The sequence below is a fragment of the Meles meles genome, chromosome 19 (genome assembly GCF_922984935.1).
Source record: "Meles meles chromosome 19, mMelMel3.1 paternal haplotype, whole genome shotgun sequence".
NCBI lineage: Eukaryota > Metazoa > Chordata > Mammalia > Carnivora > Mustelidae > Meles > Meles meles.
In genome coordinates this window covers 17665645-17683518 of record NC_060084.1, presented here as the reverse complement: position 1 = coordinate 17683518, position 17874 = coordinate 17665645, and the positions used below count along the sequence as shown (strand labels likewise).

Genomic DNA, 17874 nt, shown 5'->3' with positions numbered 1-17874 from the left:
TTAAAGTGGGGTGCCTTCTTCATAATTCTAGAAAGTTCTGGAAGTCAGTTTTTGTTTCAATCAAAACCTCACCTCAGAAGATGTTTTAGAGGAGATGGTGAATTGGGAAGGTTGGGCACCATAATGCTTGGAGGGTCAGACCAATCAGGAAATAGAAACAGGATGGCTGGGGACTTAGAGCTCTCCTGTGACCTGGTTTGGAATACTGTGGTTCATTAAGTTCAGTTTCCCTGCATATGCAGGCGAACTTCAAAAGAGAGATGGGTAAGACTAATCTCTATTTATTCTTTCTGAGTATTAGTTGATTTACTTCATGATGATACTGATGTTCCACAGACTTTTCTGTAGCATTGCACTGAAATACTTATGTATCTGAACGTGAAAGCCAAAGGATTTTTTGACAGTATTTGTCTTATTAGCCCTTTTAGTCTTTATAGGTTGTCTTTTTCAACATAGTAACATTAGTAACATAGTAACATAGTAAATTACAGTAGTTATTTGTTGCCTATCTCAGTTCCACTGTCTGAGCACCTGTTACCTTGAAGTACTGTTAGGTACTTTGTAGTGTTGTTTTGGACGCAAAAGAGGACTGAGGCCCCTCAAGGAGCTTGGGAAATGGGAGGGGGGGCACATAACCCAAATAATTATGCCCCTGCGCAGACTGAGTGGTGGTATGTGTTACCACATAGGTAGCAATGGAAAAAGGAGAGAGTAGCACTGAATTTTGTGTTTAGATTATTGGGATTTAATAAGGTAAAAAACCATTTTAATGAGTATTTTTATTATAAAGAAGATAAACAGTTGATGATCTCCGCAGACTTTTATTGAGCACAGACTTGATTAGGGCATGTTATATACCAAATTCATGATCAATAAAGGAGTATCCTCATGTAAGTAGGAATTGTATGTACACCCAAAATAACGGATAACATTTAAGAGCTATGAAAACAGCTTTTTAAGAAATTATTATTATTAAAGATTTTATTTATTTATTTGACAGAGAGAGAGATCACAAGTAGGCAGAGAGGCAGGCAGAGAGAGAGGCAGAGAGGAGGAAGCAGGCCTCCTGCTGAGCAGAGAGCCGGATGCGGGGCTTGATCCCAGGACCCTGGGATCATGACCTGAGCCGAAGGCAGAGGCTTTACCCCACTGAGCCACCCAGGCGCCTAAGAAATTATTTTTACCATAAAACCCCCAAAACCATTTTGGTATTAAAATGGATCTAGGAGGAGTTAAGGTTTGAAACTTGACCTATACCTGAAATTCCCAAATTTAAACTTGAGCAGTTTTATTTGATAAAAAGTTCACTTTAAAATATTGTGGTAGCTATTTTTTTAAAGTTTCTCTCCCCGCCCCCCCCAACCCCCAGTTAAGGTGAAATACACATGACATACCCATTTTAAAGTGAGCAGTTCAGTGGTATTTAGTGCATTGACAGTATTGTGCAACCTTTTCTATCTAGTTCCAAAACATTTTCAACACTGCAGAAGGAAACCCCAAACCTATTTTAAGTAGTTGTTCCTCATTCTCCCTTGTTGCCTCCCACTCCCTGGCCTCCCAGTCCCTAATCTGGGATTTGTGTGGATTTACCAATTCTGGGTATATCATGTAAATGGACTCATACAAAGGTGTTTGACTTCTTTTACTTAGCATAGTAGTTCATGGTTTATCCATGTTGTAGAATATATCATTACTTCATCCGTTTTTATGGCTGAATAATATTCTATTGTATGCATACTCCAGTTTATCCATTCCTCCATTGATGGACATGTGGACCTTTAGTTATTGTGAATAGTGCTGCTGTGAATACGTAGCAGCTAATTTAAAAATTTCCTGAGAAGGATGTGTTATATGTTCAAAATTACTTGTTCACAAAATTAGTTTTCATTTTATTTTATTTTATTTTTATTATTATTATTATTTATTATTATTATTTTTTAAAGATTTTATTTATTTATTTGACAGACAGAGATCATAAGTAGGCAGAGAAGCAGGCAGAGAGAGAGGAGGAAGCAGGCTCCCCGCTGAGCAGACAGTCCGATGCACAGCTCGATCCTGGGACCCTGGGATCATGACCTGAGCTGAAAGCAGAGGCTTTAACCACTGAGCCACCCAGGCGCCCTTAGTTTTCATTTTCTTTTATTTTAAAGATTTTTTCTATTTGACAGAGAACACAAGTAGGCAGAGAGGCCGGCAGAGAGAGAGAGAGGAAGCAGGCTCCCTGCCAAGCAGAGAGCCCGATGTGGGGCTCGATCCCAGGACCCTGGGACCATGACCCGAGCTGAAGGCAGAGGCTTTAACCCACTGAGCCACCCAGGCGCCCCTAGTTTTCATTTTAGTAAGCATAATGATGAGTGTATAGTTTGAAGATTTTATTTATTTGACAGAGAGAGAATGCCAAAGCAGTGTGAGAGGGTGAGGAAGAGGAGAAGCAGGCTCCCTGGGAGCCAGATAGGGGGCTCCATCCCAGGATCCAGATATCATGACCTGAACTGAAGGCTGTCACTTAACCAACTGAGCCACCCAGGTGCTGCTATGTGTGTATAGTTTGAGGGAACAAGTAGATTAACTGACATGCTTTTAGGATGGTAAAATGTAGTAAATTGAGACATGAGAATAAAATTGCTTGGCAGGGGGCACCTGGGTGGCTTAGTTGGTTAAGTGTCTGCCTTCAGCTCAGGTCATGATCCTGGAGTCCCGGGATCAAGTCCCACATCAGGTTCCCTGCTTGGCAGGGAGTCTGCTTCTTCCTCTGACCCTCCCTCTTCTCATGCTTGCTCTCTCTCTCAAATAAATAAAATAAAATAAAATAAATTGTTTGGCAAAATTAAGGTCAGTATGGAGTTATTATCAGTGTGTTTACATGTTTATGGATTCACTTCCTTACTGGATTGAAGGTTTCATGAAGGCGGGGATAGTGTCTGTATCTTGTTCATAGTTGTATGATTGGTGCCTAGCATGGTGCCTTTAACATAAATGGGCACCCAGTATGTGTTGAGTTAATGAATAAATACCGCTTAAGTTTTCAGTCAGTGCTAACTTTTTTTGTGGTAGAGGAAGTTGATGAGACTTTTTTCATTTCTTTGGCTTTTAGTGGTCAATCCCATCAGACAGCAGATCTTGATAATTTGGGACTGAAGGTTTTCCATCTCTTTGAGGGTTTGTATTACATGTAAATGTCCATACAGAAGATTTTTGAAAAATATTTGGAGGAAGGGATAATGGATAGGAACCGAGGATAAGTGGAGAAGCTGAATTTAGAGAATGTTCTAAGAGCAAGCTTGTTAAAGTACAAATTAGATGTTTTGATACTTGATAATGTTGGATACATTTATGACAGGTTTTTTTTTTTTTTAAGATTTTATTTATTTATTTGACAGAGAGACAGCTAGAGAGGGAACATAAAAGTGGGAGAGGGAGAAGCAGGCTTCCTGCTGAGCAAGGTGCCTGTCAACGTGGCTGGATCCCAGGATCCTGGGATCATGACCTGAGCCAAAGGCAGATGCTTAATGACTGAGCCACCCAGATGACCCTGTGACTGAGTTGGTTTTTTTTTTTTAGATTTTATATATTTATTTGATAGAGACCACAGGTAGTCAGAGAGGCAGGCATAGAGAGAGGAGGAAGCAGGCTCCCCGCCGAGCAGAGAGCCCAATGCAGGGCTTGATCCCAGGACCCCTATACCACGACCCTAGCCAAAGGCAGAGGCTTTAACCCACCTAGCCACCCAGGTGCCCCCCCATGACTGAGTTTTTAAGATTATTGCTTAGCGAGGTGTTTTGAGATTTTTCCACTAAAGAAAACTTAAGACCCTGGAGTTCTTAGCTATGAGGACAATGCTAGTTTTGATTTTTTTTCAGTTAAAAATGAATCAAACTATTCTATTTAAATTTTCTTTTACTTAATACCTTGCTTCAAGATGAAGATAAACTTCAATAGTAAATAGAAAATTTTAAGCTGGTTAGTGTTTAATGCATTTCACTAACATTATTTGCCATTATAAAGGGCAGCTTCTGGTGCTATATTTGAAGGTACTGATTGTGTATCTCTAATTTAGTTTGATGTTATAATAATCTTTTCAAATTCAAAGTTTGACTCTCAGGGTTGGTCTATTCTTAAATATTGACTTTCTAGTCCTGAATGAGAGTCACTGGGAGGAGTGTGTGCCATATACTAACTGCATAATATCTTTTCTATTGATGCTTTTTAAGAGGGGAGAAATATCTTAGATACAATATGCATTTTTGTGAGAAATTTGCTTTAGGATAAGATATGTGTAATTTTATTGGATATCACTTTAATACACAACTTTTCCCTATGTAAATTTGAGGAACTTTTCCTAGATGATTGTCAAAGCCTTTAATTTGTAGTGTTCTTTGTTTAGTGCTTGAAAATTTGATTCATGTGTTTTTTATAATTTGAGATAATTTTCTCACTTTACAGTTTTTATTGATAATTTTCACTCAAAGTTTTTGTTTTATCTGATGTTAAGTGAGATAATATATTTAAACTCTTAGCACAGTTTTTGGTCCAGTAGTGCTCATTAAGTGCTGATAGTTAACATTTCTTAACACACACACATGTGCACACACACACACTGATAGGTTATTTTTTATTTCCTCTTGTTTCCTAGACCTTTTTCCCTATGCTAAACTTAGACACTGAAAGTGAATAGGGACAGGTAGGAGATCCAGTTATTTAAACCTTGCTTAGAGAAATTGGAGTATTTGTCTTTTAGACATTTTTATTTTATCTTCTATTACTCTTTTCAGTGTTAACCTCCTTTCTCATATTTCTCTAAATAAAAGTACTGAAGGTCGGGCACCTGGGTGGCTCAGTGGTTTAAGCTGCTGCCTTCGGCTCAGGTCATGATCTCGGGGTCCTGGGATCGAGTCCCGCATCGGGCTCTCTGCTTGGCAGGGAGCCTGCTTCCCTCTCTCTCTCTCTCTGCCTGCCTCTCTGCCTACTGTGATCTCTCTCTGTGAAATAAATAAATAAAATCTTAAAAAAAAAAAAAAAGTACTGAAGGTCACTTGCTTTTATGTTTTTCTACTTTCTGGAATTAAACTGTTACTCAGTATGGTGTTAAGTTGGTTGATTTGCTAACCATACTAAGTATAATTGGATATTTAAATCAGTATGAAAAAGGGGAAGTTGCTTCTATGGTTTCCTGTAGAAATTTAATGGTGTGTTTGTATAGTGCATTCTCGTAGTATACACTACGAGGAGGAGATTACTGCCGAGCCTTACTTTCATACCGTAGGTCAACTTTTTTAGACTTGAATGCAATGAGAATATATAGTTAGTGATCGAGTCACTGACAAACATTTCAGTATTTCACTTGGAAGAGTAATTTAATATTCTGTCTCTTTGACACTTCCTGATGGGGTAAGTGCTCCTGGGGATATTAGCAGAATTTTGTGATGGAGCTATCATATGTAAGAGCATTGCTATACCTGCACTTTCTTAGGTTTTCCTGTTTGCCAATACAAAAGGGACATTTTGGCATATTTTTTAAATTTAGTAGAAGTAATACTGTAGTATTTATATTATGTGATATAAAAATTAAAACTTGGCTGTTATGTACAATGTATGTACAATGGCCAAGCAATTGTGGTTCTTGTAAGACCTGTATCTTCAGCATTTAAGGGCATTTAAGGTATTAATTTAAGGTAAATTGTAGGATCAGTTTACCGTTATGACTTGCCTTTCTGTGACAACCAGTAAACTTTGCCAATAATCGTATATATTTTTAATGAGGGTATGTCCTAAGCTCTGCTTTTGAGTTTTGCTCTTTATTTTTTTCAGTAAAGTGTGATCATAAAGACATTTTTGGTAAGAAATATGAAATGTGTTTTTCGTTAAAGAATGTAATAAAGTACTGATACATAAAGTGGAAGCCTACTAAGAGAAGATAAGCAGTTGTGTTACTGATCATGAACTTAATGCGTCCTTTACTTTCCTTATTAGTATTGAGTAGTTCGTGATTCAGTATGGTGATGTTTTATTTTAAGTAAGAGGTGGGGTTGAGGAAGCCATAAGAAGGTGAAGTCAGCCGCATTACTCTTAAGAGTTAGGAAACCCGAGTAGGTTGAGCCTCATTTGATAGTAAGCTGCAGTTTGACTGCTCACAGCAGTGACATAAATACGAGAGGTGTTGTCTAAAGCTGTCCTGGTGGGTCAGGGGAGTAGACACAGCAGACCTGGCAGTAAGCCTGGCTTCTAAAACAAAATCCAAGTCATCAAATTTGCCCAGGCATGCCATATGAGGTTCAAGTAACAGTGGAATTTAAGAGGAGTGAGTTTGTTCATGGAAGCTTTAGGAGAGTCACAAGCAAGAGTAAGCATTTTAATAGCCATAATTTTAACTCAAACATAGTATGGATCTGTATATATTTCAGCATTTCTGGTAATATTTATGTAATTATAATATAGAGCTCTCACCTGCTTGCCTGAATTTAGTAGACTTAAGAAGAGAGGAACAATTGGGCCTATAAGATTTAAGTAGTATGGTCTCTGAACTAACTTTCTTTAAATTACTACCTGAAATATAATAATTGGGACAGTTCTCCTTTGTGTAAAGGAACTACACAAAGTAGTTCCTTTGTGTAGTTCTGTCTTTGTTGTTCTGTCTTTGAAAGCCAGAAAATCTCTGGTACACAGGAGAAGTAATTTTGAAGTCTCCGTTTTCCTATAAAATGTAAAGTTTGAGTATGTTTTATGTTACAGAACCAGGTGATAGTTTTAATTTTTTAAAATTTTCAGTGTCTTAAAATAATTTTTGTATTTCTAAATTCTGTGGTAAAAATTAAAAAAAATTTTTTTTATTGTTTGGGAGAGAGAAAACCAGTGATGGGGAGGGGCAAAGGGAGACAGGGAGAGAGAGAAGCAGACTCCCTGTGGAGCAGGAGGCTCCACGTGTATGATGCGGGGCTTGATCCCAGGATCCGAGATCATGACCTGAGTGGAACGCAGCCACTTAACCGACTGAGACATACCATCTCTGTGGTAAATTTTTATCAGATTTGCTGTTATTTTAATTAGAAAAAAGGATTAAATGAGCTTTGAAATTAATATTGAGTAATAATTTTTCAGTATTGTATCATATGAAAAAATATTTCTAAAAACATTTTTTCCATGAAGGTAATTAATCATTGGCCAGAACACGTTAATGGGCAGTTTTTGAGTTGTACTTAAATGTAAATATTTTTCAATATTGTTTTTAAAAAGTTAAATTAAAAATGACAGGAAAAAAAAGATACTCAAAAGTTGAAGCTAAGTGCATCTGGCTGGCTCCCTCGAAGAGCATGTGACTCTTTTTTTTTTTTTTTTAAGATTTTATTTATTTTTGAGGGAGAGAGACAGTGAGAGAGAGCATGAAGGAGGAGAAGGTCAGAGGGAGAAGCAGACTCCCCATGGAGCTGGGAGCCGGATGTGGGACTCAATCCCCGGACTCCAGGATCATGACCTGAGCCGAAGGCAGGTCCAACCAACTGAGCCACACAGGCGTCCCAGAGCATGTGACTCTTGATCTTGGGGCTGTGAATTCTAGCCCTACCTTGGGTGTAGAGATTACTGAAATAAACAAACAAACAAACAAACTTAAAAAAATTGTTGGGGGTGCTTGGGTGGCTCACTGGTTAAGTGTCTGCCTTTGGCTCGTGTACATTATGTGTACTTGAGCCAATGTACATTATATGACAATCATGTAATAGCTCCTGTAATGGTCTCAGGGTCCTGGGATTGAGTAGAACCCAACTCCCCTCCCCAGCAGGGAGTCTTCCCTCTGCCTCTTTCCCTACCCTGCTCGTGTGCCTACAGGTTCTCTCTCTCTCTAATAAATACATAAAATCTTTTAAAAAATTGTTGATGGTAGATGTTAGCTATATGGGAATTTACTGTAATATTTTCTGTATTTTTGTGTATGTTTTAAAATTTCCATAATAGAAAGTTTAAAAAAATGACATTGAGAAACTCTTCAAGTTCTTAAGGTGTTAGATTAGGATAGGAAAAATGGTTTTGTTTTTTTTTTTTAATTAGAAAGTGAGAGAGAGCGTGCACGCGAGCACATAAGCAGCGGGGGTGGGAGAAGCAGACTCCTGGCTGAGCAGGGAGCCCGACGTGGGACTCAATCCTAGGACCTTAAAATCATGACCTGAGCCAAAGGCAGATGCTTAAGTAACAGAGCCACCCAGGCGTCCCAGAAAAATGTTTTAAAATAGCACTCTGAGGAGTGCCTGGGTGGCTTAGTTAAGTGTCCAGAGCTCAGGTCTAGATCTGGGGTCCTGAGTTCAAGCCTTGCAATTAGGCTCCTTGCTAGGTGTGGAACCTACTTAGAACAACAACAAAATAAAATAGCATTATGAAGTTAATAGGATTTGCTGTTGCATGTAATTAAAAAAAAAAAAAAAACTGATTTAGCTGGGCACCTGGTAGGTTCAGTTAGTGATCTCCCTTCTGGGATTAGGCTCAGAGCTCAGCAGGGAGTCTGCTTCTGTCCTTCTTCTGCCCCTCTGTCCTGCATGCTCAGGCGCTCTCTCTCTCAAATAAGTAAATAAAAAATCTTTTAAAAAATAAACAAAAACTGGTTTAGCAAATAAACAGAATATAAAAATCAGCTGTGATATGTCTGATTTACAAAACCCATTTCTCTCTTTAATTAGTATTAGTAGTGGGACGGTGAGGTGAGTTAGTGTACAGAAATAAACAGTGAACTGATCTTTTGGTGTGCTTTCAAGTAGATATTTTTTAGGAATAAGCATTGGATTCTTGGTTCCAGCTCAGATCATGATCTCATGGGTGTGATCAAACGCTGGAGACCTGGAGGTGTGCACTGGACTCTGCTCAGGGGGAGTCTGCTGGAAGATTCTCTCCCCACTGACACTCTCTCAAATAAATAAATAAATATATATTTTTAAAAGTAGGTATTTAAAAATTTTTTTAAAGATTTTATCCGTTTATTTAGAAAGTGCACAGAGGGTGGAGCCTGAGGTGGGGCTTGGTCCCACGATTCCAAGACCCATGACCCCAGTGGAAATGAAGAGTTGGAGGCCCAACCAACAAGCCACACAGGTGTCCTGGTATTTCTTAATTTTTAAAATGTTTTCCAACATTTTAGGGGTTAGAAAAATTCACTTATTGCTTAGTAATTTAGGGACTTGATGATATTAATATTATTATTATTATTACTTGTTTTTTTTAATGGAGGCTCAGCACCCAAGACAGAGCTTGAACTCACGATTCTGAGATTGAGACCTGAGCTGAGATCATTCATCAGTCACTTAACTGACTGAGCCACTCAGGCTCTCGGGAGAAATTATTTTTGAAAATATTAATGTTCTATATTGCTTGTATCCATCAGTCTAATATTAAATATTATCAGTTCACTTTTAAAAAAATATTTTATTTATTTGACAGACAGAGATCACAAGTAGGCAGAGAGGTAGGCAGAGAGAGCGGGGAGCAGGCTTCCCTCGGAGCAGAGAGCCCGATGCGGGGCTCGATCCCAGGGCCCTGGGATCATGACCTGAGCCGAAGGCAGAGGCTTTAACCCACTGAGCCACCCAGGCGCCCCTATCAGTTCTCTTGAACTTTTTAGATTTATGATGAAATGAGACTAGAGAAGTTAATCTTTTTTTTTTTTTTTTTAAGATTTATTTATTTATTTGACAGACTTGCAAGAGAGGGAACACAAGCAGGGTGAGTAGGAGAGGGAGAAGCAGGCTTCCCACTAAGCAGGGAGCCCGATGTAGGGCTCTATCCCAGGACCCTGGGATCATGACCTGAGCTGAAGGCAGATGCTTACCGACTGAGCAACCCAGGTGCCTCAGAATTTGGTCTTAATTTTAAGACTAGTTTTTTTTTTTTTAAGATTTTATTTACTTATTTGAGAGAGAGAGAGAGGGAGAGAGAGAGATTGAGAGAGCCAGTGGGAGGAGGAGGGGTAGAGGGAGAAGCAGACTCCCTGTGGAGCAGGGAGCCCAATGTGGGACTTGATCCCAGGACACTAGGATCATGATCTGAGCCGAAGGCAGTCACTTAACTGACTGAGCCACCTAGATACCCTGTTTGTTTTTGTTGTTGTTTTAAAGATTTTATTTATTTATTTGACAGAGAGAGAGAGATCACAAGTAGGCCAAGAGGCAGGGGGAAGCAGGCTCCCCGCCGAGCAGAGAGCCCGATGTGGGGCTTGATCCCAGGACCCTGAGATCATGACCCGAGCCAAAGGCAGTGGCTTAACCCACTGAGCCACCCAGGTGCCCCCCCTGTTTGTCTTTTAAAGTAGGCTCTGTACCCAGCGTGGAGCCCAACCTGGGTCTTGAATTCAGGATTCTGAACTGAGATCAAGAGTCACAGACTTAACCAACTGAGCCATCCAGGCGCCCCAAGACTACGTTTTTAATCCTGCTATGTAATTTATAGTGATTAACTCACAAAAATAATTGACATATAAAGTTTTTTGATTTGTGAACATTTCAGAGCAAACAAGATCTATGCCTTGACATTTGTGAGATCATATTGAATACTAAAGGAATATAAGTATTAAACTTGTCCTTTATAAATGGAAAGCCTTTGGGGAAAATACAGGAAGTTTCATCTAAATGTTATTTCCTCATTTTTTTATTGCAATATACAAGTTTTAAGGAAACCTTGTATTTCCTCTGCTATTAATACTATTTCATGGTTTTCACCTCCTTTTAGTAAAGGATTTCAATAAAAATGACATTCAGGAAAAAATGATTCAGAAATTGTTGACGCTAAATGACATATGAGGACTTAGTATTATTCTATCGTCTTTATGTTTGAAAACTTCCATAATACAAAGGTTTGAAACTTTTTTGACCATAATGCAAAAAGAGTAAGAAATGCATTTTGTTTCAACCTAACACAGGCATACGTATTTATACACAGAAAACTGAGATAGAAGTTTCAGATAAAGCAGTATTTACATGTATTCTGTGACATAACCTTGACATTTTTTTTTCATTATATTAAAAAATTGTTCAGACCTTCAGTTTGAAAAACAGAGTTTTAGGAAATGGTTTCATAATACTGATTATATTAAAAACTGTTAGGTCATAGAGATGTTCTTATTATTCAGGCCATATTTCCTTATGTCTTTAGTCTTTAATACATTTTTTAAAATTATTTTTTATTGGATTACTTTATTGCTATCTTTTATTGGGTTACTTGGTTGCTAAATTTTGTCGGTTCCTGAAAATGAGTTTATCTCTTCTTTTTCCCTGCTCTGTGACCCAACTCAAATCTTGGTCACCTCCTGTTTAGATTTATGAAATTTTCTCTTCAAATTTTATTCCCCCCAGATCATTTTTGAAAGTCACAGCCAAGTGGATCTTTTTTTTTTTTTTTAAGATTTTATTTATTTATTTGACAGAGAGAGAGATCACAAGTAGGCAGAGAGGTAGGCAGAGAGAGAGGAGGAAGCAGGCTCCCCGCGGAGCAGAGAGCCCGATGCGGGGCCCGATCCCAGGACCCTGAGATCATGACCTGAGCCGAAGGCAGTGGCTTAATCCACTGAGCCACCCAGGCGCCCCCCAAGTGGATCTTTTGATTCCTGTTCCTTGAATCTATACCCTGCCTCCTCACTGGTCTTTCTCATTATGCTCTACCTATTTTATAATCCTCACTATGTTAATAACAAGTTTATCATCTTTAATTTTATTCATCTTTTTTCAGTGTCAGTTTGAAACCTTTTGCTCTACCTGAACTGCCTCTGCCTATCATATGGCCTTTCATAGTTTTTCTCTTTTGTGAGTCAGTTTATAAACACTATTTTGAGGTACTGCCAAACTAGGTTTAGGTTTGTTATGGTTGTGTGACATTGCTAAAAAGCACAGAATAGTTTTTGGCTAATAATCCTTTCATTTTATAATAGAGGGTATTGAGGTTCAAGTTTATTTGGCAAGGGTCATTTAACCAGTTAGTTGCAAAACAAAGACCCAGGACCTCTGACTCCTATTCCTTTGTTCTCTAAAAAGTTGCTTGATTTCTTCTTGAAAATTGTAGAGTTGTTTTTGCACAGCTTATAATTCTTTTTGTGTTTGTGTGTTTGTGTTCTATTAGCTTTATAGAACTGTTTCTATTTTATTACATAAATACTTAATTTAATTGAATACCTGTTATGTGTAAGGTATTTTTATGTATATTATTTCTAAGTCTTATGATATGATAATGATTACTTCCATTTTTTTTTTTTAAGATTTATTTGTTTTAGAGGGAGAGAAAGCGAGCTAGCAAGGGGGGGTAGGTAGGCAGAAGAAGAGGGAGAGAGAGAACCTCAAGCAGACTCCCTGCTGAGCATGATCCCACAACCCTGAGATCATGACCTCAGCCTAAACCAAGAGCCAGATGCTTAACTGACTGAGCCATCCAGGTGCCCTTGTTTTATTAGTTCTGTTTTATACCTGAAGAAACAAATGTCAGGTTTGACCATCTGTAAAGTGGAAGATAGGGCATTTGAACCCTGTTTTTGTTTATGTTTTTGTTTTGTTTTATAGTAATCTCTACACCCAACTTGGGCTTGGATTTACTACCTGAGATTAAGAGTCAGATATTCGGGCGCCTGGGTAGCTCAGTGGGTTAAAGCCTCTGCCTTCGGCTCAGGTCATGATCCTGGGGTCCTGGGATCGAGTCCCGCATCGGGCTCTCTGTCCCTTGGGGAGCCTGCTTCCTCCTCTCTCTCTGCCTGCCTCTCTGCCTAGTTGTGATTTCTCTCTGTCAAATAAATAAAATAAAAAAAAAAAAAAAAAAAGAGTCAGATATTCTACCGACTGAGCCAGCCAGATGCCCAGGCCCTGTTTTTTGTTTGTTTGTTTGTTTGTTTGTTTGTTAGGCTCTTTCTACTATGTCTCTTGCCTCTCAGAAAGAGTTTAAGTACAGATATATTCAGGTTTTCCTTTTGTGAAACCAAGACTCATGATGAGCACGTGGAATCAAAATAGATGCGGGCTAAGAGTTACTTGTGTGTTCTTGTGGCTAGATTTTCTGCTTTTGGCTCACTCAGATGGCTGCTTGAGGGGTGATGCTTCTGTTCCTGCCTGTTCCAGAAATTTTTAAATGGTAGCAGTATTATAGCCAGGCCAATAGAAGGTACTGCACAGCTAACTGTGATAGGCCCAAATTGAGATGTTAGGCCTCTTTTCTTTGCTTCCTTGTGGATCTGGAGGTCAAGACGTCATGCTGTTTTAGGTTCTCAGTAGTGAGGACTTGGCCTTTCTCTTTAACAAGTCCCTCCCATGTTGTCCTGGTTAGGGTCTGGTGTGTGACCTTTGCAGACTGTTTTGCACTTATGATTTAAAATTTAAAGCATTTTTTTGACTTGTCATAATTGCTCTAAACCTAAATGAGGGAAAAGTTAAGAATTTAAAAAATGTGAAATTACTAGTTAGGGGAGTTTTTTTTGTTGTTTGTTTGTTTTAAGTTAACATTTGCCTTCATATGTTCCAAAAGATATGTATGTACTATTTATTTCCTTGGTTGAATTTTTTAAATTTTTATTTTTTTAAAGATTTTATTTACTTGACACACACAGATAGAGCAAGCACAAGCAGAAAGAGCGCCAGGCAGCACTAAGCAAGGAGCCCTATGTGGGGCTTGATCCGAGGACCCTGGGATCATGACCTGAGCCGGAGGCGGGTGCTTAACTGACTGAGCCACCCGGGTGCCCCCCTTTGGTTGAATTTAGATCTCAAGTAAAATTGATTTATGTCTATACTGACTAACACGGATTCAGTTTTTTTCTTTGATATTTTGGTCAGTTTGCTGTCACCTACTCTTATCTCTCAAGATCAGTACTGCCGTTTGGGCTTCTTTTTGTGTGCTACCTATTTCTTTTACACATACCCAGTTGTCTTTGAGCTTTACCAGAACTCTCCTTTCCAGAGCAAAGGCAAGAAAGCTCTTTTGTTATATTATCTAGTAAATGTTGGCTGATGGCTATTTTTGAAACTTCATTGACTTTTTATCATTTGATCGCTATTTGAAGGAAATAGTAATACTTTAAATTTTCTAGTTTAAACATATACAAAATAGTTATATTTGGAGCTGATATATTTGGTAGGGGGAGGGAAAGAGATACAAACACGGCTATGCTTGGCTATTTTCTTTTTAAGAGTGTGGAAGAACTGTTCCAGAAGCCTACAGCAAACTTACCCTTTCATTTCAGTGACCAAAATTGGGTTACATTCCCTTTCCTAAATTAGTCACTGGTAAAGACGAAGGGAATTATTCTTAGCCAACCAGGCCTATCCTTTGGCCTGAGGATGTGGTTGACTTCCCCTGAAGCATATGGGAGCATGAGAGAAGAATGGATAGATAGGTGTGTGGAAAAAATGTATTAGGGAGGAAGGAGAAAATTGAGGAGTGGGGAGGAGAGTATCAACCAAAAGAATCCTCTGTGCTTACTATCCACAGTTTGTTAGCAGTTGAGGAACTTTAAAATGTAAATACAACTTTTATTATGCAGTTACTTTTTTTTTTTTTTTTTGCTTTTTCTTGCTTTATCAAAGTTCTTGGGATATGGGAGCTTATGTAAATACAGAGAAAGACTGAATCAAGTATGGCTAATAGGTTTCTGTGAAGTGTGGGCTATTTGGGACAGTGAATTTATGTTCCTTCCATGGTTCAAGTGAAATCAGAGGGCCTTGCATGCATAGGGAAGCATAAAGACAGTCATCTAGTTAATCCAATCCTGATTTTTCAAAATAGCATTACGCGTTTTATTTTATTCTTTGTCTTTAAGGCTAGCCTGAAAGGAACCTAGAATTTGTTAAATGGTAAAATAGAAGGATATGTATGCACTGCGAAGAGTAGGTTAAAAACTAGATAGGACTTTGTATGAAATCTTAGTAACTGAGAGGGAGGGGAACTCAAAATCATTAGCTGAATAAATGAACAAAATCATTCAATTTTTTTTAAAGGTTTATATATTTGAGAGAAAGAGAGAGCATGAGAGGGGAGAGGTCAGAGGGAGAAGCAGACTCCCCATCGAGCAGGGAGCCCCACGTGGCACTCCATCCCGGGACTCCAGGATCATGACCTGAGCCGAAGGCAGTTGCTTAACCAACTGAGCCACTCAGGTGCCCCCAAAACCATTCAGTCTTAATAAAATTTATTTTATCAATATTATATGTGAATACAGTTTGGTTTATTGGAGTGGACATGTAAATAAATGAAGCAATATCTATGTAATACAGGTACAGAGAAGGCCCTCTGGATGCATAAATGACAACTTTGAGAGGTCAGAAAGAGGTTACATTGAGCTGAATTCAGTAGAATGAGTTTCCTAGATAAAGGGGGAACTATATTTTAGATTCATTGATGACTACATCCAAAGACCCAAGTTAGAGAGTTCTTTAATTTGGAACGGTTGCAGATCAGGCTATAGTATCCAGATTCGGACAGAGAAGGAGAACCTATTTGGCCATAGTGAGGAATTTGGATTTTAGAATGAAGATTGTAGAGAGCCATTGAAGGATTTGAAGCTGAGGGAGGACACCAAATCTGTGGCTTAGATCACTAGGCTAAGCTGGATCATGGATTAAGACAGGAATTGGGAGAGTGGGACTGGGTGGATAGGGGCAGCCAATGTATCTGCGAAATGATAAGAGCAGAGGAGTAGAGATGGCAAGGTGGGAATAAAGCTGAGATAGATTTAGGGGAAAGAAATCAATAGGACCTGCTATCAGTTGAGTAAAGAGAGGAAGGAGGCTAGAATTATTTCTGTTTTTCTAGTTCAGGTCAGTTGTGATAGGAGAAGCAGCATATTTGGAAGTAAGGAGAGGGAAAGTTGACTCAGATATTTAAAAAGTGTTTAATAAAATGTTTCAAACATTATTAAAAATCTGGGAGACTTATATACCAATTTACCAGAGTGATAAGGTGTGGAGACCAAACAAAGTAAAAGGGGAGTTTGGACTTCTGGGGAGAAGGGTGTTAGTTGTAGGAAGGTGACCAGGAAATGTATGGTAAATAAGGGCTGTTTAGTAAGATTTGTTGTGCAGGTAAGAGTACTTCTCTGGTACTGAAGAGGGAGAACACTTTACAATGGAAATTTATGTCCCCTTTATGAAAGAAAAGGAGACAGCAAGGTTCTTCCTGTGTCTGCTGTTTTTTAATTGCCTTCAGCTCAAATAATCCTTATGCCAAAGTGGCATATTTTGGGGTGGGGTATTCTGATCTCCTTCAGTAATAAACAGTACTTATTTAAAGTGTACAGTCTGGGATGGCTGGGTGGCTCAGCTAGTTATAAATGTCTGCCTGCCTTTGCTCAGGTGGGGTTGGATGAGTCCTGCAACAAGCCAGCTTCTCCCTCTGCCTCCTGTTCCCCCTACTTATGCACTCTCTATCTCTGACAAATAAATAAAATCTTTTTAAAAAATGTATAGTCTGATAAGTTTTTTTTTTAAGATTTTATTTATTATTTATTTTTTTAGAGAGAGTGTGAGCTGTGGGGGCAGGGAGGAGCAGAGGGAGGGGAATGAGCAGACTCTGTGCTGAGCATGGAGCTCGATGCCAGGATGCCAGGCTTGATCCCACGACCCTAAGATCTTTTTAATTTTGTTTATTTTTATTTTTGTTTATTTATTATTTATTTATTTATTTCCCCAACCCTGAGGTCTTGACTGAAGCTGAAACCAAGAGTCAGATGCTCAACTGACTGAGCCACCAAGGTGCTCCTGGTCTCATAAGTTTTGACGCATGTATATCTACGAATCTTTTACTGTGTTTACTTTTTTTTAATTTTTTTTAAAAGATTTTATTTATTTATTTGACAGACAGAGATCACAAGTAGGCAGAGAGGCAGGCAGAGAGAGAGGGCCCGATGTGGAGCTCGATCCCAGGACCCTGAGACCATGACCTGAGCCAAAGGCAGAGGCTTAACCCACTGAGCCACCCAGGCGCCCCTTACTGTGTTTAAGATAGTGAACATATCCATCACCCCCAGAAGTTTCTTTATGCCCCTTTAATGGTCATTCCTTCTCACTCACCTTTCTTTCCCTTCTCCCAGACAAGCACTGAAGTCACTATGGAGATCATGTAAGTGAAATTAGGTAATATGCACTTTTTTTTTTTAAGATTTTATTTGTTTGAGAGAGAGAGAACATGAGCAGGGGGAGCAGCGGGCAGAGGGAGAAGCAGGCTCCCCACTGAGTGAGGAGATCTATTGGGGGCTCTATCCCAGGACCCTGGGATCATGACCTGAGCAGAAGGCAGATGCTTAACTGACTGACCCACCCAACTGTCCCTGGAGTATGTACTTTTTTTTTTTTTTTAATATTTTATTTATTTGACAGAGAGAAATCACAACTAGGCAGAGAGGCAGGCAGAGAGAGAGGAGGAAGCAGGCTCCCTGCGGAGCAGAGAGCCCGATGTGGGGCTCCATCCCAGGACCCTGGGATCACAACCTGAGCCGAAGGCAGAGGCTTTAACCCACTGAGCCACCCAGGCGCCCCAGGAGTATATACTTTTGATGTGGGAAAGAAAGGCAGAAGAGAAATCATTAAATTTCCTTATTACCTATAGCCTATTGACAAGTCCTTCAAATAGGCAGAGTGACATTCCTCTAGGCACTCAACTGCCTTATATTAATACTTCGCTAAGGGCAAAAGAATCTTAGCCCGACCCCCAGGATCCTGTAAGTCTATCTACTTTAATGTATAAAAATTCCTTTAGAAATTTCCTTTATCTTTAAACCCTTCCAAGATCCGTGTTGGCAATCATCCTCCAAGCATATGACCCACCAATATACATCTGAAGGGTCTCATGACTAAGGTTTTATTGGACAGTAGTAAATGACCTTTTCCTAACAATAGTTAGCCCCCTCAGGGTCCTGGAAACCTTGCTTCCAAAATT

At 39.1% G+C, this 17874-nt stretch overlaps 1 protein-coding gene across 2 annotated transcripts in view; it reads left to right on the top strand.

Annotated features, from left to right (window-relative positions):
* The window catches only part of NFATC3 (nuclear factor of activated T cells 3), a 132748-nt gene that overhangs the window by 2250 nt on the left and 112624 nt on the right, over nt 1-17874 (top strand). The gene's annotated exons all lie outside the window — the stretch shown is intronic.